The 26,971-nt window shown below is 44.1% G+C and overlaps 1 protein-coding gene across 2 annotated transcripts in view; it reads left to right on the forward strand.

Moving 5' to 3' along the window:
• LOC140717109 (differentially expressed in FDCP 6 homolog) overlaps positions 1-26,971 on the forward strand; it is a 167,015-nt gene that overhangs the window by 110,418 nt on the left and 29,626 nt on the right. The gene's annotated exons all lie outside the window — the stretch shown is intronic.

A 26,971-nucleotide genomic window follows, 5' to 3' on the forward strand; every position in this document is an offset into this window, starting at 1 on the left:
ATGGATAGAAAATTGGCTGACTGGCAGGAGGCAAAGAGTGGGAATGAAGGTGGCCTTTTCTAGTTGGCTGCCAGTGAATAGTGGTGTTCAGCAGGGGTTGGAGTTGGGACCACGTTTTATATCAATGATTTGGATGAAGGAATAGATGGCTTTGTGGCAAGTTTGTGGATGATACAAATATAGGTGAAGGTGCAGGTAATGTTGAGGAAGTAGGGAGCCTGCAGCTGGACTTAGATTAGGAGACTGGACAAAGAAGGAGCCGATAGAATATAGTGTCAAGAGCAGTACGGTCTTGCACTTTGGTAGAAGGAATTAAAGCGTAGACTATTTTCTAAACAGGAAAAAAATTCAGAAATCAAAGGCGCAAAAGGACATGGGAGTCCGCATGTACAATTTCCTAAAGGGTAACTTGCAGGTTGAGTCAGCAGCAGTAAGGAAGGCAATGCACAATTAGCGTTCATTTCAAGAGAACCTGAATATAAAAGGAAAGATGTAATGTTGAGGCTTTATAAGGCCATGGTCAGACTGCACTTGGAGTATTCTGAGCAGTTTTAGGCCCCTTATCTAGGAAAACGTGTGCTGGCATTGGAGAGAGTCCAGAGGAGGTTCACGAGAATGATTCCCAGAATGAAAGAGTTAGAGTATAAGGAATGCTTAATGGCCCTGGGCCTGTATTCATCGGAATTTAGAAGAATGAGAGGGAATCTCATTTAAACCTATTGAATGGCCTGGATGGAGTGGTTGTGGAGAGGATGTTTCCTGTAGTGGGGAAGTCTAGGACCAAAAGACACAGCCTCAGAATAGAGGGATGTCCCTTTAGAACAGAAATGAGGAGGAATGTCTTTAGCCAGTGAATCTGTGGAATTCATTGCCATAGACAGCTGTGGAGGCCAAGTCATTGGATTTATTTAAAGTGAAGGTTGATAGTTTCTTGATTAGTAAGGATGTTAGAGGTTACGGGGAGAAGGCAGGAGAATGGTATTCAGAGGAATAATAAATCAACCATGATGGAGCAGTGGAGGAGACTCTATGGACCAAATGGCCTCATTCTGATCCTATCTCTTACGGTCTTAGGCTGTGTCATGTGGACTGATGCAGGATGTGAGTGACAATTACCTTGGGGAATCTCAAGACTGAACTCCACTATTGGATTTTATGGGAGAGTATCAACAGAACGAATTTCATTGGTCCTGTACGCTTTGAGTCTTGGGCTCAATGCAGGTCTAATTCGGTTTGAGCGACTGAATGTGAACATTGATAAGCCCATGGGTCACCACTCACTATAATATGGCAGGCTCCTTTGAATGCAAGAATCAATTGTGCTCTGGTCATTACCTACAATTAAATGTCTCTCAAGACCATATAGCGTAACAATCAAAAATGCTTCATGTGTAGTTGTTTCTTGAATTTGGTAATGCCATAGAAATATTAAAAGGCTGTGATAAGTTCTCAGAGATGGTATTATATCTGAACATAATCAGAAAGCAGACAGGGATTTGGCATTTCTATCTTTTAGCTGAAGGGAATTTTAGTTTATATAGATGGTAAAGAATATGTACAGGACTGAGATAGATCAACTGGTTGAGTGGTGTCATAGCAACAACCTCACACTCACTGTCAACAAGACTAAATGATTGTGGACTTCAAGAAGGGGAAGTCGGGAGAGCACCCTCCAGTCCTCATTGATGGATCAGTGGTGGCAAGTGTGCGCAAGTTCCTTGACTTCAGTATCTCAGAGAATCTACCCTGGACCCTAACACGAAGAAGACGTGCCAGCAGTTCTACTTCATTGCAATCTTCAGGAGATTTGCTGTGTCACCGAACACTCTTGCAAACTCCCACCGAGGTGCAGCGGAGAGCATCCTGACAGGTTACACCCCAGCCTGGTATGGAGCCTCCAAAGCACAGTGGTTGCAGGGGGTTGTGGGCACAGCCAACTCCGTCATGGGCACTCCCTGCCATTGATAACATCTTCAAGAGGTGCTGCCTCAGGAAGGTGGGATCCATCGTTAACAACTCTCACCATAGGACATGTTATTACCATTGGGTGGAGGTACAGGAGTCTGAAGACTCATACTCCACGTTTTAGAACGGTTTCTTCCCCTCTGCCATCACGTGTTTGAACAGTCCATGAACCCATGGATATTACCTCTTCAGTACTATTTGTTTAATTTTTTAACTTGTAACTTTTATGTTTTGTACTGTCTGGCTGCTGCAGATCGACAAATTTTATAGCATTTGTCAGTGACAATAAACCACATTCTGGTTCTGATGTATGGATCGTAAACAATAACATGACAAGACAGTGCAGTAGTCAAAACGTTGTTTGCATTAATTTTATAGTCTTTAAGAAGACAATGACCTCTGGTACATTGACCAATGCTTCTCCAGTCAACATTTCTGAACAAAAAAGGATTCCAAGATTATCAGGCTGTTGTTTGTTGAACTTTTCTGAGTGTAAATTAGTCTCTGCAGTTCTACAATTAAAATCACAGCTGAATTTTCATCCCAGCACCACTTTTCTGCGCTGATCTTGCATGTATCCTTTTATACTTTATTTTTTCAAATATTCATCTGTCTCGGTCTTATATGTGACCACCATCTTCTTAGATACACAATTCCAAAGATCACTTTTCTTGAAGAACTAAATTCTTTCCTGCACGGCTGACCCATGCATGTTTGGGTATTGTGATTTCTTGTGTCACTGAGCTTCATATAATTTCAGTGAGAAATTTCAACTCAGATTTCAAATCCTTTGATAATAAATGCCAAAACACCATTGCCTTTATTAATAGTTTTTTGTACTTTATATTTGTTGAGAGGACACCCAAGAACCTTAGAACATCAACAACATTCTGCCCGTCACCTTTACTAAATAATAGACTGATAACGGTTCAGCATCTGGCCAACTTGTTAGTGCGGAGTGCAAGACAAAGACCTAAAGGGAAAATGAGGTGTGGTCTGGATGTGGACTAGTGTGTGGCTGGATTTGGGGTCAGGATTGAGCCCTCAAAGAATTTTATATGGTTCAATGCGATCCTTTTTCATTCTTCTCAACTCTGTAGGATAGAAGCTTAGTGTATTCAGTCTCTCTTTTTGTGACAGGCATTAATCTGGTGAATCTTCATGTATACATTATAGTGCATAGAGAAAAGTTGTACAGAGTACTCCATTGTGTTTCAGCATGGCCTTATGTTCTTCCCAAGGATAAGTGAGCCAAAGTCAGGGTCCTCTTCCAGGCCATCATCCCAGAATTAAGGCCTTGTTGCACTCACTTGCGTCCAACTCTATTCTGAGCATGGGAAAGGATTACTGGGGAAAAAAGCTGGCTCTGTTTGGCAGACCATGTTTGCATGCCTGACACCTGTATCCTGAAATTAACATTATTTCCAACTCTATCAGGGGAGGCGATTAGCGGGGGGGGGGGGGGGGGGGTGTTGCAAAGGTTAAGTTTCCAAGGATGTGCTCAAAGTCCCTTGGAAAAAGATTTTCATCAACTCTGGGAGTCTCTGGCCTGCAGCCACTCAAAATAAGAAAGGGGAATTTGGAGTAGTATTCAAAACCTTGAATCCACATATTAGGAGTACACAGTAGCCCTGCATAAGCAGAACCTCGAACTACAAAACCCACTAGTCACCCTCTTCCTCCATTGGTGGATGTGCCCGTGATCTCCTCATTGACTGACCATTCCCTCAGAATCCAGAATGTAATGATGTAAGGCGTTGGTCAGACAACATTTGGGGTATGTGTGCAGTTTTGAGCTTCATATTTAAAAAAGCATGTGCTGGTACTCGCAAGAGTGCAGAGAAGGTTTACAAGAATGAAAGGCTTAAAAAGAGTAATTGATGGCTCTGGGACTCTACTAACTGGAGTTTAGGAGAATGAGGGAGGACAGGACATTGAAATCTTTTGAATATTGAAATCCTTAGATGGAGTTGAAGTGAAAGGGATGGCTAAAGTAGTAGTGGGAGAGTCTGGGACCAAAGGCACGACCTCAGAAAAGAAGAACATCCCTTTAGAAAGGGATGAGGAGGAATTTCTTTATTTCTGGAATTCATTGCTTTGGGTTTATTTAAAGTGGAGGTTGATAGTCTCTTGGTTAGTACCCTCCAGTCCTGATGTCTTCATAAATCTTCTCTGCACTCTTTACAATTTCACCCCATCATTTCTATAGCAACGAGAGCAAAAATGTACACAATACTCCAAATGCAACCTCACCAATTGTACAAACACAACATAATGTGTCAAGTCCTATACTCAAAGCCTTGACCCATCCATCTTGTTTAGAAGTGCTTGATACGCATGTTTCAGGATTCCTTTTGCCATGCAAGTGAAATCCCAAAGGGACTTCCTTTGGAACCTTTGAGTAATGTTTATTTGAAGAGTATTTGTAATAAGCTGTAATTTTTAACCTAGAAATGTACTTGCATTATAACTTGAAAACACACGCACACGCCTGCTGAACCCTTTTTGTACTCTTTTTGGGCTTGTTGCTGCTTTCATTCAGCGCTGCCAATGAACCTTTGTCAGCTTTCACTCTATTATTGTAGGCATTCATGTCTTTTTACCCTAAGAACTGCCCGGAATGTAATGGAAGTTTCTGATAAAACTGCCTTGTGCACTTTAGAGTTGAGAATTCTTATTTCCATGTGAATATAATAAACTGTAATTTATTAGAAACTTTCCACTGCTTTTTCTCTGTCAAACTGCTTGCTGACCTAGCACATGGGGGCTACAACTTTGCATTCATGTTTATGAATACATGCTTATTATTGATATCCAATTAATTGGCTGATATTTCACAAATCGAGGTGATTATGGAAGAGCAATCAAACAGTGGTAATTATACACTTTCACAGAAAATGCCTTATATCAACAACTGTTGACGGACACTGAATAATGATCTTTGCCTTCTGGAACACAGTACTGAGGTAGCTTTGGATGGAATAATAAATTGTGTGTATGTTACCCAGAAGTGAATAGTTAAGATTACTTAGCAAGCTAATAACCTAAAATTTGGATTATTAATTCCTAATCTAAAACTATGGTTAGTACCAGTGTTAACTATTACCAGTGTTAATTAATGTATTGCTGCCAAATAAAAACTAATTATTTACTAAGACTGCCAAGTCAAATTATTCTTCAATAGTGTAAGAATTGGCACTTAATGTTTAATTATAAGACTTGGATAACAATCAGTAATCTTTTGCTCATAAATCACTTTTTTGGCACTTTATTTAAAATAGCTCCCAAAGAGTAGAATTATTTTAAAGAAAAATTATCAGTTGATACATATTTGTAGTTTCTTGCACTGCTTGAGGAAATTATTTTCTTCATGGCTTTTGATCATGTGAGGAGAAGGGCTTCAAAGCTATCACGCATATCAGCCCAGACTACTCATCACAAATTCATCTCTGAATTTTAATAATATGTCAATTCTATTTTTAGATATTTCTCTGTCACTTTACAAAGTTGATATGCTTCAAGAACTTTGGTGTTGATTCAGTTCTGAAAGTGATGGACATGAATTTATATGAAATAAAGGCCTTTGCTTTTCTAATTTTCCTCCTCCTGATGTTGCTGGTAAAGTTGCGTTCTCCAGCAGTGAGCGCTAGTGCTGAGTGCCTCCTGCTGCTTCATCTAAGTGACCAGGAGGTATCTGAGATCCTAGAAACTGAATGCTGATAGGTATTTATAATGTGGCGTCGGTGTGAAAGGGCATCTATTTGCGGTCTAATTCTATCCCACTTTACATGCCTACTACCAGGGGATCTTTCTGAAGTGGGAACCTTTGCTATTACTGTGGTTCAAGGGTAGTGAGTTCACAGGTATTTACTCACAACCTAAACTATGGAATTAGAGAACCAGCTCTTGGCTGACTTGCTTTCACCAACGACTGATATTTGTTAATTCAACACGCACCAAGGGTCGCAGTGGACATCTTCTGGTCTGCATCATTCAAGGGCACTTGCCTTTCACAACCATGGAGGTGAAATTAATTATGTGTAGCAAGAAGGAAGTAAATGCCTCAACCCAGTTAACTCTGCGTGCACACACAGTTACAAAACATTTTCCAATTTTACTTTGAAGTAAAAGACGATAAAAATACTTTTACGGCATTTGAGTGTTCAGTTTTAAAGCGGGCACTGGCCTAGATTCAGGTGCTGTAATCCTCTGTGTAGCATTGAAGCAGTAATACATTTTTTTTTAAAAACCTCCTCTATGGAAACTGAAGTTGTAACCAGCGTTGGGGCACAGGCTGAGAAACCACACTTCCTGCAGCATTTGAGGCATTTCCTTTGCTGCCGTGCAGCATTTAAAATATTCTGATTAGTTCTCCTTGTGTTGTTTGATTATGCGCATGCCATATTTTAAGTTGCAGGCATCCATCTTAGCTTCATAAAGCCATTGATTTTTGTTCTTTCAAAAAAAAAGGTATTCAAACAATCTGCAGGTGGAACTAAATGGGCCAAGAAGGATTTCAGTAGTGGTAGAGGTAGACGAGTTATCAGCCCTCGGGTCAAAACAACTGAGGGTGGAGAGAAAATGCAACTGATCGTGTTTGTCATTCCCCTAAGTGACTCCACGTCTACCTCCCACCTGACTCCATCTGCCTTTTTTCTGTCTGCCCTAACCTATCAAACATCTCTCCCTTAGCCGGCTCCACGTGCCTGTCGTCCTCACTCCCTGGACTGCCGATTATCTGCAGGAACTTGTCTCACCACTCCCCCTGTCTTTTTATTCTGCTACCTTTCCTCTGTACTCTCAGGGCTGCAGGTTTTCGACACAGTTGCTTTTCCTGCTCACAGATGCTTAATTGTAGGTGCACCTGCACCCCAGGGACTGTAGCGGTTCAAGAAGGCAGCTCTTCACCACCTCCTTTAGGGTAACTAGGGATGGGCAATAAATGGTGGCTTAGCCGGCGACACCCATACCCTGTAAGTAAAAATAAAAGCTTGAATTGTTCCTCCAGCAGCTTGTTGATTGTTGTAGATGTTTGTTACATCTGCAGCCTCCTGTGGCCTAAAAGAAATTCAACTTTCGTACTGAAACACATTTCTTAAGTTGAGCAGCATCCATCATAAAGACCTCACCACCATCCAGGCCATGTCTTCTCATAGCTACCAGCAAGGAGAAGGTACAGGAACCTCAGGACCCACACCACAAGGTTCAGGAGCAGCTATTACTCCAGATTCTGGATGGAAAGAGTCAAGTTGACCTTTGCATAATGGATTTTAGTAAAGCTTTTGATACATCAACGCCTGTTAGCTAAACTTGACCATCTTGGCATCCGAGGCTCTACCAAGGATTGGATCAAAGCTTTCTAACTAAATGGCACCAGAAGGTATTAATCAATGAGCAATCCTCAACCAGCTGTCCAGTGTTTCCGGGAGTACACAGGACACTGTCTTAGGGCCACTACTTTTTTTAACCCTTATAAATGACCTTCCAACTTCTGTTACATCTGGAGTCAGACTGTTTGCAGATGACCTGATTCTGTACAGACCCACCAATTCTCCAAATGACTGCAATACCCTTCAACAAGAAGTTAACTCACTGTGCAAGTGGGAGTCCTCCTGGCAGATGAAATTTAACAACTCACAGTGCTACATTATGAGAATGAACCACAAGAAAATTTTTTACCATTATCAGTACTTCATGGGAAATGCTGCACTCCAGGAAGTAAAGCATCATCCCTACTTGGGCATTGAACTGTCAGATAACCTTAGCTGGGCAAAACACATCAACCAAACCATTTCAAGTTCCAACAAAATCCTTGAACTTCTGCAGCGTAACTTTTGGAATTGCTCAAAAACCACAAAAGAAATTGCTTATAAAACTCTCGTCTGTCCAAGACTTGAACACTGTAGTGCCATTTGGGATGCCTACCAAATCATTCACATCAGTAACCTTGAGAAAGTCCAGAGAAGAGCTGCCAGGTTTGTAACCAGTGATTATAGAAAGACCAGTAGTGTTACGGATATGCTTCTCGACCTCAAATGGGATACCCGCCAAAGAAGCCGCACAATAGGCAGGCTTTCTACAATTTACAAGGAAACTCATTCATTGACTCTATCCAACATTAGTCACCTTTTGTGTAACCAGAACAACAGACCAGCAACCCGACAAAACCAATCCCTGAACTACAAGACCATCCAGACCAACAAGGACTGCTACCGCTACTCGCTGTACCCTAGGACCATTACGGGTTTGGAACTCCCTGCCGCCACACATTAAATCTGCTGCTGATAGTAAAACCTTCAAGTCGCTGTTCTTAAACACCGCAATTTAAATTACAACTGTATGCATGAGGGACTGCACGTTTATAGCCCAGCGGCAGCGGTTGGTGCAGTATGGACAAGACAAGACAGCCATCAGACTCTTGAATCAGTGGAGATAACTTCATTTAGCTTCACATACAGAATGCTGGAGGAACTCAGCAGGCCAGGCAGCATCTATGGAAAAAAGTACAGTCGACATTTTGGGCCGAGACCCTTTGGCAGGACTGGAGAAAAAATGATGAGTAGATTACTCTTCGGCAAATCTACTCCTCATCGATTTTTCCTCTAGTCTTGGCCCAAAACGTCGACTGTACGTTTTCCCCTAGATGCTGCCTGTTCCTCCAGCATTTTGTGTGTGTTGCTCAGATTCCCAGCATCTGCAGATTTTCTCTTGTTCATTTAACTTCACTTGCCCCACACTGAACTGCTCCCACAACCTATGGACTCACTTTCAACGACTCTTCATCTCACGTTCCAGAAATTTATTGCACATGTATTTATTTTTTTCTTTTCATTCTTTGTATTTACCATGAATGCCCACAAGAAAATGATAATACATATGTACTTTGATATGTACTTTGAACCTTAAACTTTTGAACACCATTATTTTATATAAATAGAAACTAAAAATACATTTTGTTATTTAGAGTCAGTCATTGAAAAATACAGTGCAGAAACAGGCCCTTTGGCCCATCTAGTCCATGCTGAACCATTTAAACTGCCTACTCCCATTGACCTGCACCTGGATCTTAGCGCTCCTTACCCCTCCCATCCATGCACCTATCCAAATTTCTTTTAAAAGTTAGAAATCAAAATTGCATTCACCACTTGCACTTCCATACACTCACCACTTCCTGAGTGAAGTAGTTTCCCCTTAAGCATTTCACCTTTCATCCTTAATCCATGACCTCTAGTTAGAGTTTCACCCAAGCTCAGTGAAAAAATCCTTCTTGCATTTGCCCTATCTATACCCTTCATAATTTTGGAAACCTCTAACAAACAAATCTCTCCTCAACCTTCTACGTTCTAGAGACTAAAGTTCTAACGTATTCAATCTTTCTCTGGTCCTCCAGTCCCAGCAACATCCTTGTAAACTTCCTTGTACTCTTTCAATCTTACTTACATCTTTCCTGTAAGTAGATGACCAAAACTGTATAAAATACTCCAAATTAGGCCTCACCAATGTCTTATACAACTTCAACATAACATCCCTACTTCTGTACTCAATACTTTGATTTATGAAGGCCAGTGTGCCAAAAGCTTTCTTTATAACCCTACCTACCTGTGCCACCACTTTCAATGAATTATGGTCCTATATTCCCAGATTCCTACTCTGATTGGTCCTCCCAAAGTGCAATACTTCACACTTGTCTGCATTAAATATCAGCTGCTATTTTTCAGCCCATTTTTCCAGCTGGTCCAGATCCTGCTGCAAGTTTTGATGGACTTCCTTGCTGTTCACTATACCCCCAGTCTTAGTGTCATCTGCAAATTTGCTGATTCAGTTAACCACATTGCTATCCAGATCATTGATATCGATGACAAACAACAACGGACCCAGCACTGATCCCTGTGGCACTCCACTAGTCACAGGCCTCCAGTCAGAAAGGCAACCCTCTACTGCCACTCTCTGTCTTCTCCCACAAAGCCAATGTCTCATCCAATTTACTACCTCATGTTGAATGCCAACCGACTGAACCTTTTTGGCCAACCTCCCATGCAGGACCTTGTCAACTACCTTGCTGAAGTCCATGTAAACAACATCCACTGCCTTGCCATCATCAGCTTTCCCAGTAACATCCTTGGAAAAACTCTGTAAGATTGGTTAAATATGCACAAAGCCATGCTGATGAGCCCTAATCAATCTCTGACTATCCAAATACTCATATATCCAGTCTCTTGGAAAACCTTCCAGTAACTTTCCCACTACTGATGTCAGGCTCACCGGCCTATAATTTCCTGGCTTATTCTTAGTGTTCTTAAAGAGCGGAACAACACTAGCTATCGTCCAAACCTCCGCTGCTCCCTTGTCACTGAAGATAATTTAAATATCTCTGCTAGCGCCCCTGAAATTTCTGCACTTGCCTCCCTCAGGGTCCAAGAGAACACCTTGTCAGGCCCTAGGGATTTGTTCAAAGTAAATTTTATTATCGAAGTACATATATGTCACCCTGAGATTAATTTCCTGCGGGCACACTCAAGAAATATATAGAATAGTAACTATATAACAGGATCAATGAAAGATCAACCAGATTGCACAGGACAACAAACTGCAAATGCAAGCATAAATAAATAACAATAAATTATGAGAACATGAGACAAAGAGTCCTAAAAGTGAGATCCTTGGTTGTAGGAACCTTTCAAGGATGGGCAAGTGAGTGCAGTTACCCCTTCTATTCAAGAGCCTGATGGTTGAGGGGTAGTAACTGTTCCTGAACCTGGCGGTGTGAGTCCTGAGGCTCTTGTACCTTCCACCTGATGGTGCAACGAGAAGAGGGCATAACCTGGTTGGCGAGGATCTCTGATGATGGATGCTGCTTTCCAATAGCAGTGTTTCATGTAGATGTGCTCAGTGGTTGGGAGGGGGCGTGATGGACTGGGCTGAATCCACTTTATTTGTAGGACTTTCCATTCAAGGGCATTGGTGTTTCCATACCAGGCTGTGATGCAGCCAGTGAATGCACTCCTCACTATGCATCTGTAGAACTTTGACAAAGTTTTAGATGTCATGCAGACTCCTAAGGAAGTAGAGGCACTGCCGTGCTTGCTTCACAATTGCACTTGCGTGCTGGGTCCGGGACAGGTCCTCTGAAATAGTAACACTCAGAAATTTAAAGTTGATAACTCTCTCCATGTCTGATCATCTGATGAGGAATGGCTTATGGACCCCTGGTTTCCCTCTCTTGACGTCTATAATCAGCTTCTTCCTCTTGCTGACATTGAGTGAGAGGCTAAATTTTTATTGTATTTATTATTTTTTTCTCTCTGTTAGATTATGTATTGTACTGAACTGCTGCTGCTAAGTTAACAAGTTTCATGTCACATGCCGGTGATGATAAACCTGATTCTGTGTACGCTGATTCATCACCACCTTTGATTGGCCCACAACAATGGTGTCATCAGCCAACTTGAACATGGCATTGGAGCTGTGCTTAGCCACACAGTCATAGGTGTAAAGCAGGGGGCTACACACACAGCCCTGTGGTGCTCCTGTGTTGATGCAAGTCATGGAAGAGAAGTTGTTGCTAGTCCAAACTAACTGGAGTCTACAAGTGAGGAAATCCTAACTATCTATTCCTGCTATGCACCTCTGTTTTTTTCTTAAACAGCTCCTCAATATCTCTTGAAAACCAAGGTTCTCTAAACCTGTTATCCTTGTCTCTTATTCTGACGGGCACACACAAGCTTTGTCCTCTCAAAATTTCACTTTTGAAGGTCTCTCACTTTTGTCAGAAAACAGTCTGTCCCAAGGCACAGTTGCCAGATCCTTTCTGATACTGTGAACATCGGCCTTTGTCCAGTTTAGAATCTCAACCTGCCCACCAGACCTAACCTTTTGTAAATTGCCTTTAAAACAATGGCATTATGATCACTCGATGCAAAGTGTTCCCCTACACAAACTTCTGTCACCTGCCCTGTCTCATTCCCTAACAGGCCTACTGTCTCATTGGGACTTCTATGTACTGATTAAGGAAACTTTCCTGAACACATTTGACAAACTCTATCCCATCTAGTCCTTTGACAGTATGGGAGTCCCAGTCAGTATGTGGAAAGTTAAAATCACCTACTATAACACCCTTGTGTTTCTTACAAAGTCTGTGGTCTCTCTACAATTTTTTCCCCCTCTGAATCCTGTAGATTAATGGGCGGTCTGTAATACAGCCCCACTAACGTGGTCATACACTGCTTATTCCTCAGTTCCACCCATAAAGCCTGACTGGGCGAGTTCTCCAGTCTGTCCTGACTGAGCAGTGCCATGACATTCTCCCTGGCTAGTAACACTGCCACTCCTCCTTTAATCCCTCCTGCTCTGTCACATCTAAAGCAACAGAACCCCAGAATATTGAGCTGCCAGTCCTGCCCCTCCTACAACAGAGTCCCACTAAAGGCTACAAATTCACAATTTCATGTGTTGACACATACCCTGAGCTCATCTGCCTTTGCTGCAATACTTCCATTGCAGCCCAGAACTTTAGTTCCACCATGCTCAATCTTTTGCTTCCCCTTTTGTCTGAGGTCTTAACAACATGTCTCAGTAACCACTCTTCTATCTGTCCTGGACTCTGGTTCCTGCAACTCTAGTTTAACCCCCGCCAACCCCCCACGTGCAGTACTAGTGAACCTTCCCGCTTGGATAGTAGTCCTCCTCCAGTTTAGTTGCAAACCATCTCCTCTGTATAGATCCCACCTTCCCTAGGAAAAAGCCCAATGATCCGAAAATTTTATACCCTCCCTCCTACATCAGCTCTTTAGCCACGTGTTAAACTGTATGATCGTCCTGTTTCTGGCCTCACTAACACGAGGCATGGGTAGCAATCCTGAGATCACAAACCTGGAGGCCAATGCCTTTAACTTAGCACAAAACTCCCTGAACTCACTTTGCAGAACCTCATCCCTCTTTCTACCAATGTCGTTGACACCAATATTGACCACAACCTCTGGCTGCTCACCCTCCCACTTAAGGATTCTAACCTTTACCCACAATCTTTTTCTATCACTCTCCTCACAGTGAATGTGAAAATATTTGGAGGTTTCTTGCCCCCTGTTGCTCAGTTCTGTTATCTCCTAGACATTGTATCTATGCATACAGAAAGGCATTCAAGCACCTTTCTTATTTGGCAAAGTCTCCTCATACCGCGTGTCCCGTGACATGTTAGTGGCCCTGCCCATAAGTTTGGTGTCAATATTTTCATATCCTAACAAGAGGGAAAGTTTATCTGGCTTACAAAATGATTACAATGGCTGAAGTAGTTACGTTAATTGGATTCCTGTGTCCCTCATCATTGCCAAGATGTTGAAGTTCACTATGTCATATTTCCAGTGTCGATGATTCCATTTACAGCCCTCAGCCTATTGCCCGATTATTTGATACAAGGAAATATTTTACATAACTCCATTGGGTTGCATGATTCCAACAGCTCCAGAAGGATTATGTCAATACCCTTAGAGCTTTGAAACATGGATCAGTTAACCTGATCTTGTGGATTTTTAAAATAAATTCTGTGGTATTCTTGGTACTTGGGCAGCACTGTTGTGGTCAGTAATCGAACAACACCACCTACGATGAGACAATGGAAGAATTAAATAGGTCAAAGGCATGCAGCAGAAATTAGTATAACCGGGGTGTGTCAAAAGAGTGAATTCCCTTTTGGTTTATTTAGTTCAAAGGCAATGTGTCTCAGTTTGTCAACTAGAATCCTCAGCATCTATGTGGCATCTAGACATTCAGGTTTCACGTTTGCATGGGTAAGGGTGCAGTGTACCTTCGGAGTTGCACCAGATTCTTATTTATGTGTTGTGCAGAATGCAAGTAGTACATCTTCCAGAATCTCCTTCAGCCCTATACTAAATTATCTCTAGGCATGCTGAGCTTCTAGAATACTTGTTGAAACATCATTTCAGATATTGAGTAATCCTATATTGTCTATAATAGAACACTGGCACAGTACAGCACAGCAACATGCTATCTGTGCCAAACATAATGCCCAGTTAAACTAATCATATCTGCCTGAACGTGATCCATATTCCCCCCCCCTTTCTTTGCATGTTCATGTATCTTTTCTAAATGTCTCGTAATTGCCACTTTTGTGTCTGCTTTATTTACCTGGGGAGCTCTCCTCCATAATCCTGACTGCAGTTTACATACCACCAGTGGCCGACTATAATCAAGCGCTTGAGATACTGCATGAGGCCATCTCCAAACAAGAAACAGTCCATCCCAACTCATTTCAAATCATAGTGGGGACTTTTAACCAGGCTTGTTTGAAGAAAACCCTGCCGCAATTACCATCACCATATAACCTGTAGCACCAGAAGTCCCAATGCACTAAATCACTGCTTTACTAAGATGGGGAATGCCTACCGTTCCATGCCCAGACCGCATTTCTGTACATCTGATCACTTGACTGTCCTACCTGCATACAGGGTGAGGCTGAAGGGCAAAGTTCCAGACAATAAAGAGGTGGTCACGGGAGACAGAGGAGTGACTACAGGGTTACTTTGAGTCAGTGGACTGGGCTGGTTTTCAAGGACTCATCAGTGGATCTGAATGAATACACCATGGTTCTAACAGACTTCATTAAAACAGTTGTGGACAAAACAGTTATCCCCACAAAATCATTCCGAGTCTTCCCCGACCGGAAGCCCTGGATGAACCACGAGATCTGCAGTCTGCTGAGGGCTAGGTCAGAGGCATTCATGTCTGGTGACCAAGCAAGCTGTAAGAGGACCAGGTTACATCTCTGGAAAGCTATCTCACGGGCAAAGTGACAATTCTGGCCTAAACTTAAATCAACGAAGGATGCTTGAGAGTTGTGGCAGATCAGTTGTGGTGAATGCATTCACCTCTTGTAAAGTAAAATCAAGCAACATAGGCGACAACAGGGCTTCACTTCCAGATGAGCTTTGACCATCAAAACATTGAGGAACCAGCCCCCGATGATCCTGTGATTTCAGTCTCTGAGGTCAACACGCGAGCAGCCTTCCGAAAGGGAACTCATGAAAATCATCTGGCACAGATGGGGTACCTGGCCGGGTACGAAAGACTGATCAACTGGCTGGAGTGTCGCAGAGATCTTTAACCTCTCCTATTGGCAGTCTGAGGTACTCACCTGCTTCAAGCAAATTTCACTTGTACTGGTGCCAAAGAGGATCGTGGTAACCTGCCTCAATTGATCAATGGCACTTGTATCCACGGTGATGAAGTGTTTTGAGAGGGTGGCGATGAAACATATCAACTCCTGCTCGAAGCAACTTGGATCTGCTTCAATTTGCCTACCAGGTCAACAGGTGCAGAGCAAATACCATCTTATTGCCTCTTCATTCAACCCTGGAACATCTGGACAGCAAAGATGCGTACATCGGGATGCTTTTCATCAGCTACAGTTCGGCATTCAATGCCATCATCCCTCAAAACTAATCAATAAACTTCAAAACCTTGGCCTCGATATTTTCTTTTGCAGTTGCATCCTCGATTTCCTCACCTGCAGACCGATCCCAGTCAGTTAAGATTGGTAACTGCATCTCCTCCGTAATGTCCATCAGCAAAGGTGCATCACAAATCTGTGCTTAGCCCCCTGCTCTACTCGCTTTACACTTCTGACTATGTAGCTATGCGCAGCCCCAATGCCATATTCAAGTTTACTGAGGACACCACTGTCCCAGGCTGAATCAAAGGTAGTGACAAATCAACTTGTATCAGGAGATTGAAAATCTGGCTGAATGTTGCTACAGCAATGACCTCTTAGTCAATGCCAACAAGACTAAAGAGTTGCTGATGGACTTCGGGAGGAGGAAACCGGAGGCCCACAAGCCAGTCCTCATCAGAGGATCGGAGGTGGAGCGGGCCATCAACTTTAAATTTCTCGGTGTTATCATTTTGGAGGAACTGCAATTATGAAGAAAGCATGGCAGTGCCTCTACTTCCTTAGGAGTTTGTGAAGATTTGGCATGACATCTAAAACTTTCACAAGCTTTCACAAGATGGGTGGTGGAGAGTATATTGACTGGCGGCGTCACAGTCTGGTATGGAAACTCCAATGCGCTTGAACAGCAAAGCCTACAAAACGTAGTAGATGCAGCCCAGTCCTTCAGGGCTAGAGTCCTCCCCACCATACAGCATATCTATATGAAGGGTTGTCACAGGAAAGCAGCATTTTTCATCAAGGACCCTGCCACCAGGCCGTGCTCTCTTCTTGTTGCTGTCATCAGGAAGGAGGTACAGGAGCCTCAAGACCCATACTACCAGGTTCAGGAACAGTTATTACCCTTCAACCATCAGGAAAAAGGTACAGGAGCCTCAAGACCCACACCACCAGGTTCAGGAACAGTTATTACCCTTCAACCATCAGGAAAAAGGTACAGGAGCCTCAAGACCCACACCACCAGGTTCAGGAACAGTTATTACCCTTCAACCATCAGGAAAAAGGTACAGGAGCCTCAAGACCCACACCACCAGGTTCAGGAACAGTTATTACCCTTCAACCATCAGGAAGGAGGTACAGGAGCCTCAAGACCCACACCACCAGGTTCAGGAACAGTTATTACCCCTCGACCATCGAACCAAAGAAGATAACTTCACTCAACTTCACTTGCCCTGTCACTGAACTGTTCCCACAACCTTTGGACTCACTTTAAGGACTCTTCATCTCATGTGCACGATATTTATTGCCTATTTTTTTTATTGTATTTGCTTGGGTTGTTATCTTTTGCACACTCATTGAGCGTCCAAGTTGGTCTGGTCTTTAATTCATTCTATTAGTTATTATTCTATTTTGGATTTATTGCATATGCCCGCAAGAAAATGGCTCTCAGTGTTGCGCTGTTCATAGTGATGTATACAGTATGTACTTTGATCATAAATTTACTTCCCCCTCTCACTTTAAAGCTATGCCCCCTAGTATGGCACATCTCTGAGACTGGGTAAAATGTCTGACTATCTAACCTATCTATTGCCTCTCATAACTTCTATCAGGACTCCCCTCAGCCTCCAAGAAGATAAGCCAAGTTTGTCCAACTTCTTGTACCTTGTACTCTTTAACTGAGGCAGCACCTCTTTTGTTCCCTCTACATTGATCCACATCCTTCCTGTTATGAGGTAACTACAACAGCATGGTATACTCCAAATGTGGCTTAACTGAACTTATAAAGCTGCAACATCACTTCCTGACGCTTGTATTCAATATCCTGACTTAATGAAGGCAAACTTTACGCTGCCTTTACCACCTCATCCACTGCCAAGGCAGTTTTCAGGGAGCTGCAGACTTGGACAGCCGATATCCCTCTGTTCATCAATACTGTTAAGGCTCCTGCTATCAATTGTATATCTTCCCTTTCAATTTCATCTCCCGAAGTTCAATCCCTCAGATTCGCCTGGTTTAAACCCTGTCTCAGATTTATTATCACTGACATACAAAATGTTGTGAAATTTGTGTTTTTTATGGCAGAAGTACAATGAAAGAATACTCTATTACAACAAGAAATAAAAAATGAATAAATAGAGCATAAAGGGAGCAAACTAGTAGGGTAGTGTTCATGGGTACATAGACTGTTGGTGAAGGGAAAATCTGATGGTGGAGGGGAATAAGCTAAAACATTGAATGTGTATCTTCAGGCTCCTGTAACACCTCCGCGATGATAGTAATGGGAAGAGAGCATGTCCTGGATGGGGAGAGTCCTTAATGTTGGATGCCACCTGCTTCAGACATTGCCTTTTGAAGATGTCCGTGATGGCGGGGAGGAAATCTTCAAAAGGTGATGCCTCAGGAAGACAGCATCCATTTTTTGTGTTCTACAATCAGCCCATATATATTTTTGTCCCAGAGATCCTGGTACCGACCCCTGTGGAGCCTCACTGGTCATAGACTACCTGTTAGGGTAACACACTTCCACCACAACCCTCTTCCATAGTCAATCCAATCTATCAGGTCACACTCCAGATCTTGTGGATCAGCCTATCGTAAGGACCTTGCCAAATGCCTCACTGAAGTCCAGATAGGTAACATCCACTGCCTTACCTCTCACCAGCTGTCATCTTCACCTCCTTTAAAGGCTCCGTCAAATTTGTAGGGGTCCTGCTGAAGGGTCTCGGCCTGAAACATGAACTGTACTCTTTTCCCTAGACACTGTCTGGCCTGCTGAGATCCTCCAGCAGTTTGTGTGTGTTGCTCTGACCATAGACACTGTCTGGCCTGCTGAGTTCCTCCAGCATTTTGTGTGTGTTGCTTGGATTTCTGGGATCCGCAGATTTTCTCTTGTTTCAAGTTTGTAGTCTATGCTGAACATCCGTTCTTCCAAATGTAAACCTTATCCCTAAGAATCCTCTCCACTAGCTTCCCTACCACTGACATGAGGCGCACTGGACTATTATTTCCTTAATTATCCCTACTGTCATGTAATCGAATAGACATCCTTCCCACTTCATGCTCTGCAGTGGAACCAAAATTCATCAAAAGATCAGCTTATTGCTTATTCAGAATTAAAATTTCCTGTGACTTCAGCACACAGTCTAGGTTGAAAGCTTCAGTCTTGACTAAGTGCTGCCCTCTTTGGATATTTTGGATGAGATGTTCAATGAAGTTCTTGGCCCTCTAGGTAGATAAAAAAGACACTATGTTATAATTTGTAGTTGTGTAACTGGTTCACATCAATTTAACATTGCTCTTTGTGAACATGCTGTCCTGACGTATTTAATTGACTGTAATGAGATTTGGAATGTCCTGAAGTTGCAAAACAAGTTCTATAAATGTAAGGTAAAAAGGGAAAATGCTGGAGTTGCTTAGCACATGGGTAATTGTATTTGCTCTTTATTTTTCTTGTGTATGATGGTGATAGCAAGTGCTCAGGTGTATCTCCTAATGAAGATGGCGTGACTACAATCATATAAAATAAAAGCAGAAGAGGTGGGAAACACACAGCTACTCCGGCAGATCCTCATCACGGTCTGAACATTTGAAGCATTTTCAGTTTTTTTTTGCTGCCTGACTCCTGACACTAGCTCTTCTTAAAAGCAGGAGCAATACATATAAGGAGCATGGTTTCCAGTTCAATGCATGTCCAGCGGTAGGCTTGTAACGCTGAGGCCTCGTGCTGTAAATTGCTCTTTGTCTTTACATCATTCCTTTATGATGCTGCTATGGTCGCATAAGATCACCTCGTTGATCTCATTTCCCATCTCTGGATTTGAAAGCTGTTTTACAGGAAAGCATCTTGTACTTGTAGCTTGCCTTATTACCAGAACTCGCCAACAAACACCAAAACCTCGCTTGGCCTACAATGAGAGGAGACCCCCCCCCCCCCCCCATGGTCTCACTCCCAATACACGCTGCCCCTTGAGACAGCTGCAATGACGAGCTGATCGTAATTCTTTGTGGACTGCAGCTTGGGAAAGATCCAGTGAAGAATGCAAAGATCCCATATTGAGGTGAGCCCGTCTGAAGTTTGCCATCTCCACAAAAGCTTTGTAGAGGAAGACAACAATACAAGGAAGGTCCTGCTGCCATTGGAGTTTGAGACTGGGTCCGTAAGCTCTTGACTGGCATGTTGTTCTAAGAGGTCATGTGAGTGGCATTGGTGCTTTAGACGTAGAATTTACTAACATGATAACACTATCTATGTTACGAAAACCATGCCCTGTTTTCTATTTTGTGTAAATTTTAATGAATAAAGTTTATTTTTGAATTAAAATCTTGAGACTTGTCAGCATTTGTTAATTGAACATCAGGTCTAGCTTGGTGGGTTGAGTTGAGTGCAAGTATTATGAAGAGCTGGCTAAAGACTCTGCTGAAGGGTTTTGGCCCGAAACATTGATTGTTTACTCCTTTCCAGCATTCTGTGTGTGTTGCTTGGATTTCCAGCGTCTGCAGATTTTCTCATGCTTTTAAAGATGCTTGTTTTGGCTTTCATATTTTGGGAAGTTTAGACATCACTAATCTTGAAATGATTCTTAGTAATAGCTTGATTTCTCTGAATCACCTTTGATGTATGTCTGTAGTGCTAATAAATGGTGAAGCTCACATTTCTGACTTTTCATGAGGATCTAAAGTCCTAAAGGTTCTAATTTGTTTTTTAAACAGATCACAAGGTCAGTCCAACACTCTGGCATTGCTTTCAAGATCTATTATCTCCTTTCGTTCTCTTTTGGTAATCAAGGCATTCATTCTCCAGAAAACAAGATAATTAAATCCACACATTGCTATAAGTTGCTTCATACTATCATTCTGCTTTTCCCAAATGTGGTGGATATGCCTCCTTTTAATATATTCAGTCTAGCTGATAGAAGAATTGAGTAAGTAGGATGTTTACTAAGCAAGGGGGAAGGGGGCTCATGCAGAATGTATACATCAGTTGGATTGAACTACCTGTTTTAGTCCTGAGATTCCTATGTGGGGGGAAAGAAAGGACAATGGCAATTTACTCTCTTGTGGTTCAGATCCAATATCCTAATGAAAATCGCTACACTCTGTTTTACTTAATCTCTTTACCTCCAAATATCTCAAATAAATACTTATGCACAAGTTATTGACATATTGAAAGCTTATCTTTCCTTTAAGTGCTGCACCGTAAAATGAAAGATTTTCTAAGTGTGTGTAATGCCCTGGTTCATATTTTTTACTGTTACACTGTTCTGTATTTCATTTTGTGCAGTTCTGTGAGAGCTGCTTGTTTTCATCTTATCTTTGGGTTACTGTTGAAGATAAGAGATGAGGAGAACTGTGTGCCATCCAGTGAGGATGGTCAGTTTAAGGGGAGGTTTCTCTGCTGAGGGACACTATGGTTGGGCTTGGAGCTGTTGCTTGAGAGGAGATGGAGAAAGAGACACCGGGGAGAACCGGTTGTAGCATACGGTCCGGAGGGAGACCCGTTTGTTCAAAATGGACTGCGAACGAAATTTGGAAGGTGGTGTGTGCGTTCAAGTTGACTGAGGGCTCAGCACATGAGTGACAGAGGAGTTCAAGATGAGCTCCAACTTGTGCACATTTGACTGTTTAATTACAATGGGCCCTTTTCTTTTTGTTATCCTTTACTAGCCTTTTAGTTAAGATTCATAAATATAATTCCTTTAATCATCTGCAGTGTACCTTCTGTTATTTCATGGCATTAATTTGTAACAGGATAGCGAATTACAGTGTCCACACAAACCGGGGGTTTCGGGTGGGATCGCGCCTCAATCTCACAAGTTTGGCACAGCCGGAGATTGTCTTCCCTAGACTTACGCAGCCAAGGAAACCAGGGTGTTTCATTGTGGGGGAATCATCTGGGATCGATTTCGATGGATGCTGTGTGATTACCCTGAGCATTGATCCAGTGGGTTGTGTTAAACTATTGTTCCATAAAGTGATTACGATACGCGGTTATGGATGCAGCCGTTGTGGAGTGGAGATTGGACAAAGACTTTGTTCCAGTTCAAGCTAGCACTGACGTAGCTGCAGTAGAACTGCCTGGTACAATTGGGACCCTGGGAAAGGGGGTGTGGGGTGTCCATACTTCCGGGGAGGAAGGGAGTGAAGGCGAGCGTGCCGAATCGGAAGCCGATTTTTGCGTAGCTGGGGGTGGAGACTTTAAAGACATTACTCTCGTTTCTGCGGAGCGTGGGGAAGGAGAGGTCTGATGTGGAGGGTCTAATGAGTCCCCCAGCGAGGGCTGACCATTCTGAGTTGGGAGCGGGAGCCTCCCTGGTAAATGGTCCTCCCTGGACCATTCTGAGTTGGGAGCCTCCCTGGTAAATGGCAAAATGCCAAGGTTCAAAGTCCACCTCTGAAGGGGACAAGGAGTACAAGACTTGGGCAGAGCAAACTTCTCTGTTGATGGATGAGGGGCAGTGCTGTGATCATGGAAAAGACAGCAATTGGTTGAAAGTTTGAGGGGCCGGCTGCTGATATAGTGAGATCCATTAAGACACAGAACTCCTTTGCTATCTCTGTGGCTTACATGCAAGCGCTAGAAAAGGTGCTTGGCACGACGGGAAGCCCAATGGAGCTTACGATCGGGTTTCAGAACATGTTTCAGGAGAAGAGGGAGAAGCTTCCTGCCTACATTTTCTGGCTAGAGAGGCAGCTGTGTTGCATACAGTATAGGGGGTCCGTTCAATCGGCTGAAGTGAATCAGTTCAAACGGCCGAGGGGGTCCGTTCAATCGGCTGAAGTGAATCAGTTCAAACAGCCGAGGGGAATCAGTTCAAACGGCCGAGGGGGATCAGTTCAAACGGCCGAGGTGAGTCAGTTCAAACGGCCGAGGGGAATCAGTTCAAACGGCGGAGGGGAATCAGTTAAGAATGGACCAAGTGGCTAAAGGCCACTTTAGCCAATCAGGCTCCAGACCTGATTGCTTGGGGTCTCCGAATGTCTTGTAAGATGTGCTCCCCTCCCTCGTTTGTCGAGCTAATCAGAGAAGTAAGAGAGGAGGAGAATGCAGTGGAGGTGTGGGAGGCCTTCATCTGCAGGGTAAGGTCCTCGGTGGTGGTCTCCTTGGCTGAGGTGACCACTGATAACCCACCCCGGGGAGTGGTGAAGGAGCTCATGGCAGAGTTTAGGACTGAGATGTCCCAAACATCCCAATTCTTATCAGTGGGTGTGCCTGCCTCCCCCCCCCCCCCCCCCGTACGATAGAGCTGATAGGGAGGCGGACCCCCTAAGGGACAGACTAGTGGCCAGGGTCCCACGAGAAGGGGAGCGGCCAGTATTGTCTGCTATAACTGTGGTGAAGAGGGGCATTTCAGGCAGGCATGTGAACGACGGGAAAACCCTTGGAGAGTGAGCCCACCCTCTCCCCCCCCCCCCCCCCGGGTATCTAAGTGGAGAGACCCAGTGAGGGAACGGCCTGGATTCTCGGGGGGGGGGGGGGGGAACACATTCCCAGTGATAAATCAAGGACCACCCTAAAGCAAATGACCCTATTCCTGAAGGCTTAGTGCGGCCAAGCCCCAGGGTATCACTACAGATTGAGGGTATTTATGCTAGAGCCATACTTGACACCGGTTCTCAGGTTAATTTGCTGTACCATTCATTTTACAAAAATTATTTGACTTATTTACCGTTGGTGTCACTCAGTGCGCTAGAGATTTGGGGTCTTAGTACAGGTGACTATCTATACGATGGTTACCTGTCATTGAAGCTGGAGTTTTCGGGGGCAGATGTGGGAGTAGCTGAGGTCCTTGATACATTAGTGTTGGTCTGTCCAACCCGGTCGAGAGGGACAAGGCTTCAATTCTCGTGGGGATGAATACTGCGATTGTGAGGAGGCTAGCGGGAGCCTGCAAGGAGAAAGTTGGAGAGAGCTTTCCGAGAACATTGTCCATTCACCCTGTGTTCCGAGCTGCTTTTGCGGAACTGCGTGGCCGCACTAGACTGGGTGATGAGCATAAACGAGGGACTGTGTGGTTCACCCAGTCTAAGCTGGTCGTGTGATGGTCTGGGGAAGTAGCAAGAGTGATGGGAAACTCCAAATTTCCAGGATGCCGAGGCCCTCTTGGTGGATGCTCCGGAAGAGCACGAGAGGAGTCACGCTTACCTGGTGAGGCCCGAACTGCAGAAGCCATCGGTTGTACAGGTGGCAGTGAGTGTCAGGAACACTTGGAGAGGGAGGTCACCCTCAGGCGGGGGATGTCAATGGCGCACCTCTTTCTGGTGACAGTAATGTCTAGTGTCCCTGCGAGACAAGCTGGGGAGAAACTTACTCCGAAAAGAGGAAAGGTGACTGGCTGGTCATTCAAGTTTGGGGTCTCCCCCGTACCTGGAGGTTGGAAGAAGAGGTTGCTAGAGAACATGTTGAAGCTGGAAGATGTCTTTTCTACTGACGAGTTTGATGTGCGTTGTTCCAAGAGCACTCACCACACTGCCCAGGTAACCGAGGACATCCTCTTCAGAGAAAGGTCGCAGTGACTGGCACCCACAGAGGTGGAGGATGTTTGGCAGCATCTGCGGAAGTTGAAGGAAACTGGAATCGTCACCGAGTTCAGAAGCCCTTGTGCATCTCCAATAGTAGCAGCCAGGAAGAAGAATGGGAAGGTACGGAAGTGTGTGGGCTATCAGACTCTGAGCGGACGTACAGTCCCAAGAATCAAGGACACGCTGGCCTGCCTGAATACTGCAACGTGTTTCAGTGTGCTGGACTTGAGGAGTGGGTATTACCACAGACTCAGGACTGAGGCTGATGAAGAGACGATGTATCTGAAGTATGTGTCTGATATGAGAAGGGAGTTGAAAAAGGCTTATGAAATAGTTGAGTTCTTGGCTAACAAGCAGGATCAAGGAAATAAGAGGTAATTTGATTGAAGAGTTCGGTTCTCCCAACTCGTGCCAGGAGACCGAGTCCTCATAAGGATTTGGGCTACCTGGGAAGCATAAGTTGGCTGACCACTGGGCAGCCACACCCTATGCGGTGGAGGGTCAGATGCCAAATGTACCAGTTTTCCAGGTGAAACCAGAGGATGGGAATGGGCCTGTCAAGATTCTCCATTGGTACTACCTTCTGCCTCTAGGACAAGAGGTGCGTGTTGACCCAGAGCCCGATCTGGACCCTACATCGAGTAAGAGGACTCTGCGGCGACATGGAGAGACTGACGGACCAGCAGCAGGGAAGAGTAGACATCCCCACCCCTGAATGGGATACGGACTCGGCCGATGAGGAAATGGGTTCATGCTGCCTTTTGCTCACTCCCCACTGCCTGAGGAAGATTCCCAACCCTTCTCACGCTGAGACAGGTGAAACTGGGGGGGCTATCTGTGGACAGACTGGGTTTCAGTGAGAACGTAAAAGGGATAAAGCAGAGCTCAGCCAAGAGGCAGAGGGATCCGAGTTGCAGGAAGGCACGAGTGACATCACCATACAGACCAGAAATATTCCAAGGAGTGCCTGAAACTGAAGTAGTAGATGACGGGGTAAGGAGGTGTCAAAGAATCAGGGGACCCCCAGAGAGACTGGCCTATGTAGCACTGGGGGAGCAGAGTGCTATGGCTATCCCTCTGGTGAGATAAGTCACGACCCTTTACCTATGGATTGGAGGTTCTGGCATCACGAAATTCCTTTGAAAACTGTGTTATTACTGATGGGATGATAAATTATTTGAAAGTCATGAGGATATTTGTTGGGGGAGAGTGTAATGCCTGGGTTCATATTTTTTACTGTTACACTTCTGTATTTCATTTTGTGCTGTTCTGTGAGAGCTGCTTGTTTTCAGCTTATCTTTGGGTTACTGTTGAAGATAAGAGATGAGGAGAACTGTGTGCCATCCAGTGAGGATGGTGGGATTAAGGGGAGGTTTCTCTGCTGAGGGACAGTATGGTTGAGTTCGGAGCTGTTGTTTGAGAGGAGATGGAGAGAGAAGACACCGGGGAGAAGTGGTGGTAGCACGCGATCCGGTGGGAGACCCGTCTGTTCGAGATGGATTGTGAACGACGTTCGGACGGTGGTGTGTGCTTTCATGTTGACAGAGGGCCCAGCGCGTGAGTGACAGAGAGTTCAAGATGAGATCCAACTGGTGCACATTTGACTGTTTAATTACAATGGGCCCTTTTCTTTTTGTTGTGCTTTACTAACTCTTTAGTTAAGATTCATAAATATAATTCCTTTAATCATCTGCAATGTACTGTCTGTTATTTCATGGCATTAATTTGTAACAGGATAGCGAATTACACAGTGTCCACACAAACCGGGGGTTTCGGGCGGGCTTGCACTTAAGTCTCACGTTTGGCAGGGCCGGAGATTGTCTTCCCTAGGCTTACGCAGCCAAGCAAACCTGAGTGTTTCATGTGCAAGAGGGAAGAGGTAAGGGAACAGTGAATGAGCACTGTCAAAACTGTAATCAGTTAGATTGTTATCCTGTGAAGGTACATTATGGAATTGAAATATTTACATCAGTCCCTAAGAACAGAGTTTCTTAAAAATATTGTTCCAAAACATTAGGAAGGTAACATTTCTAATTCTAGAGTTAGAGATGTTTTATTTTTTAAAATATAGAGTAACATAGCATTTCACTGATTCTTGTAAAGCAGCAGTAAGATTTTATTCAGTTAGTTTTTAATCTAAAGCAAATGCACTGCATTTGTACCCAGTGGGCATAGCCTCAGGATAGAAGATTCTATGCAGATTGTACCAGAAGTTCTGGAGATGCTGGAAATCCAAAGCAACGCCCACCAAGTGCTGGAGAAACTCAGCAGGTTTCATAAATGCTGTCTGATCTGCTGAGTTCATCATTGTGTGTGTGTTGTTCAAGAATATCATTTCCAGTATACAAGTGTAAAGGAGAATGAAATGATTGTTACTCTGGATCTGACACAGCACAAAAGAACACAATAATAATACAAAGTGTAATGAATGTGAACACACAAGATAGCTCCAACGTATAATCCTCCGTAACTTCCGCCATCTCCTATGGGATCCCATCACCAGACGCATCTTCCCCTCCCCCCCCCACCACTCTCAGCTTTCCACAGGGATCGCTCCCTACGCGACTCCCTTGTCCTCCCCACCAACCTCCCTCCAGGCATTTATTCCTGCAAACGGAAGTGCTACACCTGCCCCCACACTTCTTCCCTCACCACCATCCTAGGCAGTCCTTTCAAGTGAGGCACCACTTCACCTGCGAGTCAACTGGGGTGATATACTGTATCTGGTGCTCCCGATGTGGCCATTTATACATTGGAGAAACCCGCCGCAGACTGGGAGACCGTTTCGCCAAACACCGGCACTCAGTCCTCCAGCAGTGGCGGGATCTCCCTGTGGCCACACACTTCAATTCCACAGACCACTCCCACTCCGATATGTCTGTCCATAGCCTCCTCTACCGTCAAAATGAGGCCACACGCAGGTCGATGGAGCAATACCTTATCTCCCACCTAGGTAGCCTCCTACCTGCCGGGATGAACATTCAACTCACTGGCCTCTGTTGATACCCCTGCCCCCCCCTTACCCCATCCCTATCTATAATTTTAGTCTGGTTCTCTTTCTCTCTCTTTTCCCCCCTCACTATAATC

This window comes from Hemitrygon akajei, chromosome 27 (assembly GCF_048418815.1).
Source record: "Hemitrygon akajei chromosome 27, sHemAka1.3, whole genome shotgun sequence".
NCBI lineage: Eukaryota > Metazoa > Chordata > Chondrichthyes > Myliobatiformes > Dasyatidae > Hemitrygon > Hemitrygon akajei.